Source organism: Amblyomma mixtum, chromosome 5, assembly GCF_055824585.1.
Source record: "Amblyomma mixtum isolate Tamu chromosome 5, ASM5582458v1, whole genome shotgun sequence".
In the NCBI taxonomy this organism is placed as follows: Eukaryota; Metazoa; Arthropoda; class Arachnida; order Ixodida; family Ixodidae; genus Amblyomma; species Amblyomma mixtum.
The window spans coordinates 37,001,679-37,019,813 of NC_143016.1; the positions used below are offsets into that span (position 1 = coordinate 37,001,679).

At 49.1% G+C, this 18,135-nt stretch overlaps 1 protein-coding gene across 6 annotated transcripts in view; it reads left to right on the forward strand.

Annotated features, from left to right (window-relative positions):
* The first annotated feature begins 16,140 nt into the window (after nt 1–16,140).
* Nucleotides 16,141–18,135, forward strand: part of LOC149341796 (unconventional myosin-IXb-like) — a 73,874-nt gene continuing 71,879 nt past the window's right edge. For 5 of the 6 annotated variants that reach the window (XM_089543988.1, XM_089543991.1, XM_089543992.1 and 2 more), the window contains exon 1: nt 16,141–16,379. The gene's annotated coding sequence lies outside the window, so the exon portion shown is untranslated. Of the gene's footprint in view, nt 16,380–16,480; nt 16,715–18,135 lie in introns of those variants that run through there. The other variant, XM_089543989.1, reaches the window with a different exon arrangement.

The following is an 18,135-nucleotide window of genomic DNA, read 5'->3' on the forward strand; positions in this document are numbered from 1 at the left end:
CACGGCATCCGTCCCTCCGATATCTACTGTTGCAATGGCAGCCGCATTGCCATCCAATGGCCGGAGCGGCGGGAAACCAAGGGCCTGCGCAAAAAGGGCTCCAACCGGATGTTGTGGCTGAAGCACCGGTCCGGACCCACGATCGGATTTCAAAACCCAGCTTCGCCACTGCCTCTCGTGCCAAGCGGACCACCCAACGTCACTCTGTACCGCTTCGTTGGGCGTCGACCGGTGGGCGCCCAGTGCTTGTCTGCTCACCTCTCGTTACCGTCGCTCTAAAAACTCGGGTAGCAGACGACAGACACAGCACCGCATTGCCAAAAGTGAGTCCAGGTACCATTACCGCCTTCCATAGGCTTCTAACCACCTCCATGCGGCTGAAAGCCCGCAGCGCACGTGCCTTGAGTACACGCTGGCCTCTCAGAGCCTTCTCATGTACCCGTTTTTCATGGGCGACGATGTAACCCCAAGGCAGCGGTACGACGACACCGATGGGATCACCCTGTCCTGCAGTATAAATGCTTGCCCAAAGTCCCTCGTCTCGGGAGACCCCCAGGTCATTACTGCGCTCTTGCGAGCGCTGAACCGGAGTCCCAGCTGTCCGGCTCGCAAGCTGCACACGTCTAGGAGCCTTTGAAGTCCCTCCCTTGAGTCCGCCACCAGCACTATATCGTCGGCGTAAAGCAGGGCAAGGAGCTTTTGAGACTAGACCACGCCTTCAACCATGTATGACAGGTCGAAACCTGCTCCTCATGTCCCCAGATCACACTCCAGGTCACTCAGCATTAGCATGAATAGAAGCGAAGACAGAGGGCATCCCTGCTTCAAACCACGTTCCATAGCAATCGGTTCTGATTGAAGGCCCTGCCACTCCACCACCACCGATGCCGCCGTGTGTAACCCCCTGACCCTATCGACTACCTCCGTGGGCAGGCTTCTCTTGACGAGTATCTGGCATGGTCCACTCCATCGTGGACCATCGTGGGTCTCTGGGTGTAACAACAGTGATGGTATACATACTAGTGGCCTCCTGATGGCCTGATGGCCTCTACAGTGATGGTACCGATCGAAATGCGGCGAACCGAGTGCTGCTCGTGCCTGGAATGTTAATGGGTTCATATATTGTTACTAAATAGCTTTAATAAGCGTTTCTCTCCCGAACTTAAGCGAAACATTTGTTGATTAACAGGATCGCGGTGACCCTCAGAAACTCATTAGGCTGATCGCTCATATTTCGCTACTGAACATTGAAATTTCTGGCTCTTTCAGTACTTCAGCGCATTTTTTTTAATGTCTGCGTGATGGACCTTCATCAACGTGATTAGATTTTGTTTCAGTAACGTTGACCTTTATGTTATGGGCACTGATTTCCACTTTTACCGGACGGGTGGAATGATGGATGGAAGTTAGGAGCGTCCCCTTTGTACCGCGGTTTCTATTCCTTTTCTCATGGAGAAAGGAAAAACATTTCCTTCCTCCAAGCCTTTTCTAGTTCAGTTTAATAAAGACAGAGGGATTTGACAACCCCCATCTAGAGCATAAATACGATGGTGATGAATTAGGGGTGTTCTTTGAATCGGGTGGGCACCTTCACTAGGGTCCCTAGTGTATTTCTAGGGACCCTACCTTCACCGCCCACCGCTTTAGCGGCCGCCAGACGCACTAGATTTGCCTTGGAGCAACGCCTACCACGGCCGTGCGCCTACTATGGCCTGCCCGAAAAGAGCGAGGGGCTGGCTGACAATGTGGCTGACAATGACCACTTCAGTGACTCTATGACCGATTGGGTATCTTGGGCTCTCCATGCTTGGGCTACTCCTGACTCATGGATGTTTTGAGAAACAGACCGCATCTTATCTCTTGAGGCCGGTTCGTGCGGCTAGCCCTACATCTAATTGTTTTCCCGCAGTCCGTTGTATCGTTGCTCTAGAAAACGCCGTTTCTGGAAAAACGCGTGCAGCGAACTCGTCAGGCATTTTACAGGGCATGCTCTGCGAAAACGGTGGAGAGGGTATGCGCATGCGCAGAATTTTAGCGCCCTCATAAACTCCTTTTCTTTTTTTCTCAGACGGTCTTTTAAATCTATTACACCAGTTGTTCGATCTCTCGCATATATCACCATGTATATATTCAATACTGCACGTATAAATATGCCATATAATTTGGGTCCCGGCCGTTCGCCGCATATCTAATGTCAACAAACTGGAACGTATTTAACGAAAAGGAGCAAGATTTTTCAAGAAATATATCCATGCGTCAGTCAATGAGTTACTTCAGCAATGTGATTTCCCATCAGTAGGCGAAATAAACCGCATATGAAAATTAAAGTTTTTTGCCTTAATCGGGCATTTTAATATTAACACATCTGGTATTTTCACTTTCTCTTCTGGCGATAAAAAACAACACAACGACATGACAAAGCAATAATGCCGCTAATAACTTCAGGAAATAATTGCGTTAAGTACTCTATTTCCCAAGAACTGGGCCGCCGTCATGGCTCAGTGCTTATGGTGCTCGCGGCTGCTGACCCGGACGTGGGTTCGATCCCGGCCGCGGCGGTTGCATTTCTATGAAGACGAAATACTAGAGGCCCGTGTACAGTGCGATGTCAGTGCACATTAAAGAACCCCAGGTGGACATTCGGCGTCCCTCATAGCCTAGAGTCAAACCAACCATCCCAAGAACTATAGTTGGCTGGAATAACCTCACTAACAATTAAGGCAATTACACAGAACTCACCAGCATATTTTGGAGAGCACCTTAAATAATTTACTCTTATTGTTTGTCTTTTTGTATATGCTGTTATGTACAGCCTTTGAGAGAAGTTTAGAGCACAGGGGGCTTTTGCTTCTAAGCAGTGTTGTGGGGCTCCTGAGAATTCGTGTAATTCCTGCCCATTCGAGGGGGCAGGACTAAAAATATTCCTACCGTCAGGAGATTTTGGTCACTAAGGATGAGCTACAAGCCGCACGGTATGACACTCAGAAGCAAACCCCTGGGTTCCAAACTTTTGACAAAGGGTGTACACGTATACCCACCCACCCTGCCATATGGTCATGAGCAAGACTACAGTGTGTATAATTCAAATAAAATAAACAGAAAAGGACCCATGTGTTCGCAACTGCAGCCTTCAGTGCTTTAGTGATAGCTCTTTAAAGACATTTCCATCCATTGGTTAAGCGTCGTCGTGCCGAAGGATTGCACCGTGTAGTAACCGCTCAGTCCTACTCCTTTCCCGGCAACTACTCCCACTGCTGTGACGACCTCCCGAAGCACATGCATAGACTTCTTTCAGGATCGGACATTGATCCAACACCTCGAACACATCCCCTGCCACTTCTTCCTTCATGACTGTCAAGAATTGGGAGGAAGTGCTACTTGAAGGATACACGTACATATCTCAAACTTTTTTGCCTTCATATATCGCGAAATGAAAACATCTCAACAACTGTCTCTGAATTTCGCGGTACACCCCAAGTAGCACCAAACATTAGGATAGCGTTATAAAAATGTTATGGAAGTTTCAGTAATGTTACATCTTGCAAACTGTAACGTTAAATTAACATATAACGTAAGTTATATAGAAAACCGTATTTTATCATGTCTAAGCGTTATTATAGAACTATAAAACAACATTAAAATATATTTCGAGCACTATATTCCATGTCTCTTCCCGCTGTTCTTGCAGTAAAGATGTTTTTTCAACTAACAGTACTTTGCAACCAAATCTCTTAGATAGTACTCGCTATAGATTGCATGCATTGTTTTGGCAGAAAACTTCGGTTATTACCGATTCGCTACTATCACCCATGGTACATCCCTCAGACATCATCATTATCATCATCATCGGCCCGATTGCGCTCACTGAAGGGCAAAGGCCTCTCCCATGTCTCTCCTATTAACCCTGTCGTTCTCCAGCTGAGGCCATCATATCCCTTCAAACTTCTCGATATCATCCGCCCACCTAACTTCCTTCCGCCCCCTGCTATGCTTGCCTTCTCTTGGAATCCACTGCGCTACCCTTAAAGGGTCCCTGAAAGGGTATTTGAGGTTGGCTAAAATACGCTTGCATAGAGTACAGGCCACCGAGTGTTCATGCCGCGTACAGAACCACAGAAGCGAAGCGATCGTTTACAATATATTTTCCAAAATTCGCTCTTCCACGCCTCGCGGCGACCTGCTGTGCCGAGCTTTCGCCCGAATCCGCGCGTATCGAGGCACCCTAGCGCAACGTAGCGCAACGCGTCATGCAGCGCTCGTTACGTCAGCAGCGGCGAGCTGTCATTGGTTCGGCGTGACGTCTCTTCCTGACGTCACGCAGCTACCTCGGCCACGGCTGTAAGCTCCGCAGCCTCTCCCCATCTCCAAGAACTTCTCTAGAGGTTGTTGCCTTCTCCCGCGCGCGTCGGCCGGCGGAGGAGGGCCGACATTTCAGCGTGCAAAAAGTGACGAGAGGAGAGAGGAAGGCGCGAAAACTGGTCAATTGAAATTTTGACTACAGACAACTAGGGTGTCATTCGAGTTCGATCCCGCGGCTGCGGCGGTCGAATTTCGACGTAGGCGAAATTCTAGAGGTCCTTGTACTGTGCAAGGTCAGTGTACGTTAAAGAACCTCAGGTGGTCGAAATTTCCGGAGCTCTTCCCTACGGCGTCCCTCATATCCTGAGTCGCTTTGGGACGTTAAAACCCCCATAAACCATAAGCTGCGTTGTCATTAACTTAAGCTGAACCCTTTTCGTTAGCCTCCACGTTTCCGCCCAATAGGTGAATACCGGTAAGACACAGTTGTTAAGGGATATTGTAAAATGCCATTCATGCTCAAGAAGTACTTTGGTTTGGGCTAGTTAATTGGTTCATAGCTGCAGTTAATGTCAGGACGGCGCGAAAGGAACAAGGACGACAGAGGCACAAGAACACAACAGGACAGGCGCCTGTCCTGTTAGCGGTCGCAACCTGCCCTAAGTAGACTTATTCCCTTACCAATCATGAATTGCTGTTCCCTTGCGAGACTGTTGAATATTACTTGGGTTAGGCCCACCGTTCTGCTCTGCCGGTCTAACTCATTGATCATGCTTTGCAGTTCATCTCCTGAGTGACTTAGCAAGGATGTCGTCAGTGAATCGCAGATTACTTAAGTGTTCTCCATCAATGGCCTAAATCCTTGTAAATTTCAAAAGGGTGCAACGCTCTCCAGCTAACCTGCATGCGAAAAGCAGACTAACACTTGTTTTCAGACAACCGAAGTACTGTGTGCCGCAGAGTTTAGCGGTGGATGCTTTCCACTTGAATAGGATGGTATCTTCGATTGCGTTCCTGATAGCGAAAAGCAGACTAGCACCGTGTTTTCTGACAACACTTGCGTAACTTATGCAGATGTGGGCATTGGGGTAGCGAATCATTCTTTTGGAATCTGGAGAGTGTTTGGACTTCGTAAAGTTACCAGCCCTGCTCGAAGGGGACTGTCTCCTTATTTGAAAATGATATACTTCATATATTTCACTGCTGTACGGAGTCTCCTTGCCATGTAAGTAAAGCTAAGTCTGTAATAATACGCTCACAGTGCGCTAAGACGCTAATCATCTTAGTGTGCTTACGAGGGTAAAAGGTTACGCTTGCGCTAAAGTCGCTGTTTTTAGAAATGTCTCGTCTAAAGAGCCATTGAAAACGATGGCATGCAGTGCTCTTTTAATGACTCGATTTTTTCGGTTGTGCCTAGCTTGAGTATATAGGCAGGCATTCGTCGCTGGTACGCTCTAAACGCGAATAAGCCTATAGGGGAGTAAAGAGGGAGTAAGCTGTTCTCTAGGGAACTCCTTTTTAGGGGCAAGGTAGACTGCCCAAGTTCCGGGGTAGATTTCGATCACAGAAAAAAAGTATGCTTACGTTTGTCAGCGGAGTGATTTCCCACCGCAAAGCATAGCTTGATTCAGTTAGCAATAGGAGCTAGGAGGCTTTTAAAAGCGGCACTGTAGGTCTTGAGGTGAGGAAATAGAGGTTTCTAACTGCTAGAACTTCGCAGGTTTTCAAGAGGAATTTTTGCTGGTGTTGCCAACCATAAGTATTCCGTATTTTTAGGTATGAAAAGCTACCCCAGGTTTTGGGTAGCATTCCCTGCCCCTTAAAAGGGCTCCCTTTTTGCTACTTTTATGTTTAGAGTGTACGAACTAGAGGTTGCGCTTCTTGCTTTCTGCAACTTTTTCAGATATACTACACAGATGCCTGTTTATCGCTTGTTGTATTTATCTATTTTTTTTTTAAGAGCGAAGTTTCGTCATGAAAAGCAAACGGGCCTGCACGGCCGGACCGTCCATTAGAAATTAATAGCTGGCCGCGGTCGGGTTCTGAGTCCGGACCGATGTAGCGACGAGTAGGGCCGCACCCGCTATAGATATCGGCTCATGCAGACCTCTAGCGCCAAGTATAAAGTTGTTTTGTAGCTTTCCTCGAATCTAAGACCTGCGACATGCCATTTAAAAATTCCTGTTCAGCGGTTGTGCTAATCCTAAAGCATTTATCCAGCATCTCTTTCTCACTCTAAAATCACAGCGTCCATCTCCCTTCATTTTTGGCTCACAGGAAGTGTGGACCGGATATGGTAGAATTGACATTCGCGATCTTCTAATCGGCCGGCAGTTTAACAAACTGAAGGTGACGGCGGTAGACATTGAGCAATGTCGGTGGTGAAGGCCTCCAAGGCACTGCTCCGCTTGTTGCAAACTTCTGGCCTGCATGATAGGCTGTGACTGTAACAAACGCTGACTTTTCATAGCGACTTCAATTTTCTGCTACTCTCTTTTCTCTTTCATTTTTTTATCCCCTCACCCCTTTCCCACCCGTGTAGGGTAGCAAACCAATTATTCTTCCAGATAACCTCCATGCCTTTCCTCTTCTACCTCCTCCTCCTTTTTTTAAAATAAAGATGGTCCGCTGATATGAAGTAGTTTTATGCATACCACCAAGGCAAGAGTCGCATCTGTCAGCGCCTGTCTCGCGCATTAAACGTTCACCAGGCCCGAACAAGAAGAAAGCTTCGAAGGTTTGCGCAGTGACGACCTTCGAACACGCAGGACTATACCCTTTAGCATCTCTGTAACAATCACTGATTGACTCGATGCCAGAAAAGCAGAGGCTTGAAGCAAAATTAAACAAAATCACACGTAGTCTGGGCATGTCCTTTGATTGTCGGCAGATTGTAATTCTGACAGCGCTGTTTTTTGAGCATTTTATTCTGCTGAGCCATTCTGTGGAAGGGAAGATGTCCCCCACTCCCGCGGCATCCCCATGTTCAGTTTGCTGCTCTTATCATTTGATGCCGGCCAAGTAATCTCGGGACGATTCTCAGCACGGGGACGGTCGCATACTGTGCCCCCCCCCCCCCCCCCCCCCCGCGCGATTTACGCCACTCTCTTATCCCCAACTGTTCCCAGTTCAGGCCTCGGAACACCTCCTGTAAACATTGGCGAGATCGCGTCTCCCTGACCCTTCCTTATTCGAATTTTATTGCCGACTTTATGGAGGACTATGGTAGCTGTGCAGTCGTTGTAGATATCTTCCAGTATTTTCACAATACTCTTCTACGCCCTGATTCCGCAATGCCTGCAGGACTACTGATGTTTCCACTGAGTCACTTGTGCTTTCTCGTAATCAATGAAGACTACATATAGGAGCTGGTCATATACTTCAGTAAATGGGTATACTTGACTCCATGATATCCGTTCGGAGGTGAATGAATACGAGTTGCATGTTGTGCTGTAGCGGAGCTGAAGTGCCATCCTCGTTGGTTGTCCTTGCAAAGCGTTGTAAGTTGTGCGCCGTCACAACTGGTGGGCCTGCGTGTTTGTGGGTTGCTTCACTATTTTCGAGACTGTCGCATGTATGCTGTTTATAGGATTCATTAATGTTCGGGGAAGGTTAAGTTTCCCTTTCGATCTCATAAAGGGAAATTGCGGTGATGATGATTATTGAAGGATGCTTGACGTCTTCCAGATTCGATATTGCTCAATCACGTTGCTGGAGGGCACTTCTGGAGAGGTTAACTTTTTATTAACAATTAATAAAACAAAGAAATATACAAGCAAGGAGAAAACTTATTTACATTTGACTGACTCATAATTTTACGTGACGAAACCAGCCCTCGGTCCTGCCGAAACAGCTGGGGACAGTAACAAATCAGGTAACTCCACAAACATCCACCCAATAAATCATTGGAGAAAGGAAAACATCACCAGTCAACAATTGGAAAAGGACAACGCAGCCAATCAATGCTTGGGGAAAGAAGATAACTCATCTCGACAAATCTCGACTCGACTGTACAAATATGTACACTCTCCACCATCACGATTTCGGAGGATTCTTCCTTCCTCCCGCGAGCTTCGCGAACATTCTCGCTTTCCCACGGTGTAGGTTATTTCAACCTCCAGTTGACCCTGGTTCGAGGAAAGTCACTTCAAGGCCCATCTGTTCAGTACCGCCACTTACAAACTGTCTTCATACCTGCAGCTAGCGTGGCAATATCCTGTTGACCGCGCCTCAAGCTGTCAACGCGCGCCGCTGTAAACATGGGACGCGACGCGATGAGGATCCGCCTTGCCGCAAGATCGTGCACAACGGGATGCGACCTGACGTAGGCGTTCCGGGAGGGGGACTGACCTTTCCCGTTTTCTCGGAATCCTCCGCTATCCCCCCCCCCCCCCCCCCCCCCTATCCCGCTGGGTAGCGAGTGTGACTCACCAACACCCTCTAGAGGACTCACCCTCTACTCACCAGTTGAGCAGAGGGCAGAACAAAAAAAAAAAAAACGGAATGGGCGTTCCTCTATCGCGAAGCCGGACGTGGCCAACAATGCACAACACCGCGAACTCCACTGTTATTTTGACGTTTATATGTAACATTTCAGGAAAGCTAGAAAAGAAGGACATTAAGCACATTGAAATAACATTCGACCAAAACAAAAATGTAACATTATCGTAATGTTTCGGTGCTACCTGGGACAGTGGTAACTGCAGCCTATGAGTTTTTTTTTTTTTCATTATAAAATTGTAGGGCCAGTATCGCGTGGCTAGCCTACAAGGAGACCTTGCAAGAGTGTACATCGATCTCTACCCTGCGTTCGCGGCGTCATGGTAACACCGTCGAGCATTTTCGCAGACCACATCCAAGAGGACATCAAACAGATATGGAATTTCGGTATGGTATGGTATGGTATGGTATGGTATGGTATGGTATGGTATGGTATGGTATGGTATGGTATGGTATGGTACGGTACTGTACGGTGGGGTATAGTATGGTATATATATGCATAAGGTCCACCATCCCGAACCTAACAAAGGGCACAGTCAACAGCGACAGGACCGATTAGGGCCAATATACCATCGACACCCTCTCTACCGCACAGCAGGCGCTGTCTCAAACCCAATTCTGGACAAAAGCATTTTTCGACAGGAAAGAGTTTATGAACACAATTTTTTATATAATGTAAGATTTCACTATAACATTTCACTTCTTCAACATTCAATATATCCACAGATCTCCTGTCGGCAGGCGCATTGTTTTACTATTAACGTTTTTGCTGTCGTCAAAAACGTTCCCCAGCGATGGAAAAACTTTCACGATTTTGCTACGCATAGGAAGATTGGAACATTGCCTTCAAAATTACCATAACGGTACCTTACAATATTTTCGTATTAAATTTTTTTGCCCTAGAATGCTGGACATGTACGCGTGGTTAGAACGCGCGCGGCGGACGGCCGCCCGCCCAAAGACGTAACGATCAAGCCTACTCACAACCTTTCGAACGAGACACCTGCAGGCGTTGCTCACCATGTTGCAGCGATGACCAGTTCTGGAGAACAGCTAGGACACGCAGAAGCGCGCCTTCGTTGTTCTTACGTACGAGCAATCACACAACGGAGCATGGATGTTCGCTTCGTGAATAGAAACGGAGGGGGAGGGAGTGGGGGGGGGGGGGGGGGGGTGTTGCCACCACATCGTCGGTAGTCCCGGGACCATGCACAAGACTGGCGGCGTGTGGGGATAATCCGTGTTGATGGTCGAAGAAACCCGATACGGAAGGGATAGGGAGGAATAATTATGAGACGATGTGCCGCATGCTGCGCGGCTGTCGCCGAAAGAAGGGACTTTTCCCTCCTCTTCCCACGCTGGAGAAGAGGGAGGGAGTGCGGTCGCCCTCACACCCAGTTGACCTAAACTGACCTAATCTAACTGACGTGCGGCCGCGCGCCCTCCCTTGGCTTACAGGAGAACTGTTCGTTACGCGTGTACCCCGCGAGACAAACTCAGGACAGGCCTTCGTTGTGGGAAATTTAAACCGGTGGGCTACCACACAGGCAGCACCGATTGTGTTATAAAATTGCTGTTAAATTAAACAGCGCTGTGTTGTGTCCCTGCCTGTTCTTGTCCTGCTCGTCGCGCTGTAGCCATGGAACACCGTCACGAAATCACCCAACAACCTACCTTCACGAAAAACGTCGAGTAAGTTAAAGGTATACATATTACAAATTGGGACTTGCGACGTGTCGGAGGTATACGTAATGTATGCGCTTATGGCGTGTGCCTCAGGAGAGTCGGTGGCATGGCAGGAAAGTAGTGGATCCACAATTAGGTTGTCAGCGCTAAGTCAGAATACCTGCTACTTCTATGCGTACGTGTAGCCAAAGTCTCTCGACGCTTGCACAGCCTGTAACAGTCTTCCAGCCTTGAGCCATGTAGAGTACATGCGTACGGAAAAAAAGACTTTAGACACAGGCCGTATAATTTGGACCATGAAGCATATGTAAAAACGCACGCATTTTGCAGTGGTGTGCCCAAATATATTCTTACCTGCCTTGTCTGCGTGGTCACCTTCGGCTGTTCTATTCTGGGCACATGCCCGGCTATAGTTATTGCGAAACATATCTCAACTTGTAAAGGGGGAGGGCGTTAGATGTTTCTTAATTTTCCTTCTCTTGAGGCTATTCTTTCTTCCGCTACTATGGCCAATAAAGACCAATCGGGACTTCCAGAAACAAGGCTGGAAACAACTGGAATTGAATTAGTTCCAAATGGTTTTCAGCTGGCACCAAACGTCTTTTGGAAGTTCCGATTGGTCATTCTTGGTGTGGATGGTCCCAGTGTAGCGATTTCGCAATATGGCTTGCTCATGACGTCACGGTACTATGATAGTGCACCACGCGTACATCTTCCACAAAAAGCTTCCCAGTTCCATGGTGCAGGCGGCAGTGAACGGGTCAGACAAGCGCACATATTTTCACAGCCATTCTTGTTCGCCAAATAGGTGGCCGCTGTGACGTAGCAGTCTGTGCCCTTTTCCTCTCACCCACATACGGCCGTGCGCTGTCGGATGCTTCGCGCAGTCACATTGCGCAACAGCTCCTGCTAGGGTGCTCAAGCCTCGGACCGTTCGCCACGGCTCATGGCCGTAAAGTGAACGGCAGCTGTGCCTAACGTCCACGCACGGAGACATATGGGCTCGTGCTCACCGGTGCGTCGAGCTATAACAAGGAGCCCAGATTGCCCACACCCGAAGGGCTTTCCGTGACAACGATACTCCTGTTCTGTTTCGTATGCGTGCTTCTCTCTCATCCGCTACCTGCGGTTGTCTTTTGCCTCCTACTCATTGTCTAGACTCGGCACTCTAGAAAATACAAACCAAAAAAGAGGAGGAGAAATGCGGCGAAAGAGATCGGAAGCAGTGCGCGTTCGCGCGCCGAGGGAGAGGGTGAGATAAAAGGAGGCCGCGCGCGCGCATAAGCACTCGCGCGCCGCAAGAGCGCGCGTCCTTGACGTGACAAAAGAAAACGTGCCGCGCGGCAGCCAAGGTTTCCGCGTGCAGTGCCGTAACCGCGGCACCATTTCCGATTAGGGAGGCCCGCGGCCGCCGACTCGCGTAATCGGATTCCGCGGCGCTTTGCTGGCGACAAAATAGCGCTCGCACATTGCTAAGTGGCGAGCGGAACAACGAAAACATGGCTTGCCATCATTTGCACGCGTGAACACTTCCGATTTCTTTCCTTTGGCTGTCTCCGTTGCAGTGATAGCCGTAATGGGCACTGAGTCGACACCGTAGTCTGTCACAACCTAATGCCTGTAAGCGGTGTCGAGAATGTAGTCTTTGTCAAAAGTATACAGCACAAGGGGTCTTCCTCTGAGCCCTGCAGTGCGGCTCTTCTTGCGTACTCAGGGACCTTAATCTCACGAACTTAAGTCCTCAACCCTCCAAATCTTAGGACTGTCAATTGTGCTAAAGAGCCCTGCTACACGGCTGAGAAGCAAACCCCTTGGGCTGTATATTTTTGACAAAGACTGTGCAGCCTTTGCCAAAAATCTCCAGGACACAGGGCCGGTCTGTTCTTGAGCGGCGTGCCGGGTCGCCTAAACCGTCTAGAAGGCTACCAAGGTTCTGAGAAGGGATGACGATGATGATTGTTGAAAAACTTTTTTGGGCTCAGGGGTTCGTAACCCCTGGTCTGGTCGCTGCCCTTAGTCCAGGGGTGACTTCCCCGATTGCTCTCGCCCGGTGGATCAGCCAAAGCTGTACCTTCGGGTCAGAACTGGTCGGGTCGGCCTCCCATTCGACGTGGGCTGGGTTGGGTGCGAGTGCTTGAGCGTCCGGGGGCGGCGGGCACTCAATGTAGAAGTATTGTGGGTTTGGAATTTTTACAGCCTGGGCATATGGTATAAAAGTGTTTGTGGTGTAAAGAGGGGAATGTATATGGGTTTGGAGCTGTCGCCAACCGGTTTCATCTGCTTGCGTGAGGGATTTGTGTGGGGGTAGGGATTTCAGCTGCTCTCTTTGTAATATTGCGTGATCTCGGTGCAGGTGTGGCTCTCCCTGGGTGTCTCAATTGTGCTTATTTTATGAGGGTGGGTGCTCTTCCATTGTTGCATTCATGGTCTGTGGGTCTCTACTCTCTACTTCCAGGCCCCGAAGGAACACGTAACTGCTCGGGCCAGAGCGTAAGCACGCTTGTGACTCCCGGAGTCCGTCACGGTGGCACTCCGGTCGTTTTAAACTGGAAGCTGTGGTATCTGCAAGCTGGTAGCGGACGCTAGTGCGCTTTCTCATGAACGAATGATGCTTCATGTTTAAGGTGAGTCAGCAGTTGCACACCGGCACCTACACCCAGTGCACCAAATTCACGCCAGTTATAAACTCATTTCGCGAGAGAAATTCAGAATAATTATTTTTACATGCCGAAACCACAGGAGTGGCTGTTAGATACACCATAATGGGGAACTCCGGATTAATTTCACCAGTCTTTTCGCACCTCGCCTCCACCGAAATACAACAGTCACGCAAGGAATCTAATCCACGATTTTGCGGTAAGCAGCAAAACGGCTATTGAGCCATCGCGGCAGGTAATGAACCAGAACACTTTCAACAATCAAATCCTTGAAAATACACACAGTACTAAGAGTAATGAAGTTTACTACCCTTTTTCAAAAGTCGCTGGAGCTATACCCCCATTGGAGCATAGAGTGGAGTGACTGTGAAGGGTGTGAAAAGGGTGTTCCTGCAAAAAGAAGCACAGCGCGGGGGTGCTTGCTTGTTTCCCATGCGCGCATGCATGACCATGCACCGAAGCCTAAATGAAATATTTTAAGATTTTATGTGCATTTTAGGATAAGATGGGCGTTTCAAGATTCCAAATTGTCATCTTTGGCTGTTTCTTTTCTTTTCATTTTCCGAGTGCAGAGCCATGCCATCTCTGGCTTTCTTTTAAACAAATTCTTGTTCTGCCAAAAGAATGCGTTTCGAACGTGTGCCACGCAAGAAAAAAAAAATGCTCGGAAGATGTGTTACTTCTTGAAATGCGTAAAACAGCATGCGCAAGCTCATATATGTTTCCTCTCTTAATTCTAGGCAATTGAGAGCTTCGAATGCGGGAAAAAGTAATAAATAAAAAATAAACACGTGGACCTTATCGTTCGAAGGTGAGCAATAAACGAACCGCCGTTAATGCAACGCGAAATCTCGACGCGATACCATATCACTCAACCAAGTGGCGCCTTTATACAGACACGAGTTCATCAAGGCAGATAAGAACTATATAGCGTATGCCTGTAATGAAAGCGCATCGCGGCAGAATGTTATCTCTTGCAGCCGCCCGTTCCGGTGTAGAAGAAAAAAAGCAAATAACGAGCAGCGCAAGTTATTCGGCGCCAGAAATTGCGAGCGCAGCAACAGGGCTCGCTTCAGCAGCTGCAAAGGAAAGTTAGAGAGAGAAAGAGAGAGGAAGCCAGTTTTCCAGTTTCATCATTACTTGATAAAGTAAAGAATTAATAACGGCTGATAAGGTTTGCAAATAAGCTGTAAATGGCAACTTACACGCGCTAGCGGACGCGTTCTCATTTAAAAGTGTACAGTTTTCCTTATTATTAATGGGCTTTTGAGTGTAAAATCATGCCTTAGGGGCTCAAATTAGTTTCGGCCAGCTGAAGCTGCTCAACGTTCCCTGCAATATCACTAAACGGGCGTTTTTCTTTTGCATCGACTTCAACAGACACGCGGCCGTCGTGACAGGAACCGAACCCAAGTCGCGCTCATTTGCAGGAGGACGTACACTGCACGACAGCCACCGATTCTTTTTGCTGTCGATGTTACCACATTTGAATGAACATTTGACCCGCGTGGGTACATAAGGATCCTGTGTAGTAGCTACGTTAAATATTTCACTCTAACATATATACTTTTCGCGTTGTGAGGGTACTGACAAAAACAAAATAAATTGTAAAACTTTCGGAGTTCCTGCAAAAATGAAGGCGGCCACTGCAAATTATATTTCTGGCCAGTTCCTGCCCTTTACCCCCCTCCCCATTTTGGATTTAATATTGGTTACGGTTAAATAGTAGCCCCCCCCCCCAAAAAAAAAAAAAATGTTTGCCATCCACAAGTCCACAATTCAGCTAAAGCACGCATAGCGATGAGTGAGCGAGAGTGGGGGACCCAGAGAACACCTCTTATTTTTTTTTTCTTCAGATATTACTTTTAGAAAGTAAATAAACAGAAAGAAGAGACACCGCGAGGCACAAAGTTGCGGGGAGCTGGGGCGGCGAGGCGCGGGTGCGCCCAAAACAGCGTCCAGACGCCCAGCTGTCACTCGGGAAAGAAAACAGCACGCTGCTAGCAAGCAACGGCGCGCACATATCCTGCTGCTCCTCGGTGCTGCTTCGTCGCACGAACCCCCAGCACCAGCCGGGCCGTCCGAAAACTGCGATACTGGAGCACTGGAGGACCCGCGCATGGTCTGCGACCCCTCGCCCCTGCGTACGAGATATGTGCGGTTCTGTATCGCCGACCCTTTTTATTTGTGCGCGCTTATCCACGCGTTGACAGCTCTGTTTCCGGACGAGGCTCCTTTCAGCGCGGATAACGGAGGAAGAAAAGTACATAGATAAAACTCTGACTGCGTTTATGTGAAGCTCGGAAGGGAGCGAAACTGGAGGTTTCAGCGCCCTGACGTACATTTTATATTCGTGCTCTCGACCTGGAGTCCGTATCTCTCTCTCTATCTTTTTTTTTTTTTTGCTACAGCTGAAACCCGCCGCCGGCGCGCAGTTGCGAGGCCATATGTGGGTACATACATGTCAAGCCGACCAAGAATGTGCCGCGTGTATAAGGTCGTGGCATATTCATGTGTAATCGAGTCCTTTTGAAGGCTTTTAATCAGGAACACTGGTACCCATAGGTCGTTTTCTTTTGATTCGCTTGAAGTCTCAAATTAGAAACTGCTTGAGTTTATCACTCGACTTTATACTGTTTGTTGAACTACCAAAAGCACGACGCAGTTAAAAAAAAAACAGGGTGTCGTGAGTCGTGACTCGCGTGTCCGTAATATCGTTTCCACCGACACGCTGTACGTAACGGAGCTTTTTAGTCCGCACGTGCAAAATAAATCTATAAAAGCCCGCTGTAGTTAGCAGATAAGCGGTTTATTATTGTTTTTCGCGCACTCCTCTCATAGCTGTCGAAAGCATTGACAAACAGCAGACGTAAACGTCGAGATGCGCGTTGCGCAGGCACGCCAAGGTTGGGCAGACGATGTAGCAGACGAAACGGCACTCGCGAACCCAGACGTCTGCTCCAGCGTCGTCGGATATGACGTAGAGCAAGAAACAAGCGCATGCGCAGGACGGTGCGTGCGTGCCATTGACTCAGGCGTTGACAACTGAAGGTTTGGGGCCGACCCTTGTTTTTTTGCGGGGAATGTGTGTCGAATATCAGTGCGCGGCCCTTGGATATTACGAGTGATTGGAACAACGTCTGCAGAGCCATCGATGTTTTGTGCTTCACGCGGCCTGAAAAATGGATATTCGCTACGCGAAAGAAGACCCACTAGCCTCGATTCAAGATCCGACTGGTAAGTGCTGTGTTTCACGCACGCTCGCTTTATCGTGGGTCTTCGTCGACCTCCCGAGGCCCATCCTGAAAGCAGAAGCTTACTTTTATACCGCCAGCTATAACTGCCTTGAGAGGCGGTCACCGCCCGTTTGCTCCGTGCGGATAGCCTGAGCGCAGAGTTGAGTTCCGCGGCCGCTACGTTACAAACACACGCACACACATACACGTCCAATTCGGCAGTGCGGCGTGGACAGGCCCGAAATTTCCTCGTCGATGTGCCACTAAAAGACAGCGGAAGACGGTCGCTCTATACCGGCTTAGGTGTTGCTCCCGATGAGCTCTGATAACCGACAGGCAAGTATCGGCTCGTCGGCCTACAAGCCGACGGGCGCTTGTTGACTGTGTGGCTCGAACAAGTTCCTCGCAGCTCGTCGACGGCAGCCGGCTGGCGAGGCAGCGGTTGTTGTATTTTGGGGGCTGGGTTTCTCCTTTTCACGCGACTGAAATCGAGGTACTCTACCAGATTCTGTGCAATTGGTTGGTCACCGGCAATGAAAGCTGCTCGGCATTTTTGGTGCTGCTTTCTCAAGGCGTGAATCTCTGGCATCCGCTGTCGGAGCGCGTACAGTTCCGCTGAGCGCCGCTAACGCCTCGTGCTTACCCGGTGCTTCCTTCGAGACGGCTATGGTGTCGTAAGCGGCTCGTCGAAATGCGTTACGATGCCCGCCACCAAGTGACGTGAAATGTGTGATCGAAGTTTGTGGACGTGATTCCATAGGCACTGCGTAATAGTTTGGCCGCACTCTGGGTTCAAATGAGTGGCTGATGATGAGCGCGATTGTGACGAAGGCCAGCCACACTTGCGATGGCGGTCACTCAGTGAGTTACATCAACACATGCAGACGGAGAACTAAACTGACGGTCCACCGTTTCGGCATGCATGCAAGCGCACAATCACTGTTTATTTATGTTCTTAACGTGCTTTCCTCCTGCGTTGTCATCACTTCCGTTGCTTGCGCTCCGAAGTTCAGGGACTGCTGAGACGGAGCGAATGAAACATCCCCAATTTGTTGTGTTTGGATCGTGCCATTCTGGCCCGGTCTGGACTGGCGCCAGGAATTTCACGTCCCATTAGGCGCTCGATGAGACGAACAACGCGTATGCGCGCGCGCGTTCAATTTCAGACGCAAGAGAGCCGTTAAAAGAGGAGGCCACACGTAAATGTCACGCCTTACATTTCTACTGTGATGTCTCCCTGGGGATGCATCGATCCAGCTCATGGGGATTTTCCGGGCCTTATTCGTCAGCTCCCTGTGTACCCCTGAGCGCCTGCGTGATGCCACTTTTTGAGAAACGTAGCAGCGCAGACGATACCGATCGCCCGGATTCCGGTTTGGTCTTACGCCTCGCTCTTCCTTTTTTTAAACCACGGGTCTGTGTAGTCAAAGTTTTAAAACGCCGGGCGTCGCTTGATTTACAGCCGGTGTGCAGCATTTGTCAGGCGATGTGCTCGAAAATCCACCGCCTTGCACGAACCTCGAGGAACGCTGTCCGCGCTATTCGAGCTGTGTGTCTATGTCCGTACTATATTACCACATCCGTGTTTGTTACTTTTATGTGCTGTGGGCACGTGAAAGCAACGTCTCTTGCCCTCAGAACCTCGGGTCGCGGTGTCTCAGGGAGACGCCTGTCAGGGCGCCTTGCTCCCATTTTTGGCCCGCGGTGCCCGCGAGAATGGGTTAGCCAGATCGAACGTAATCGGCGCAGCAGGGGAA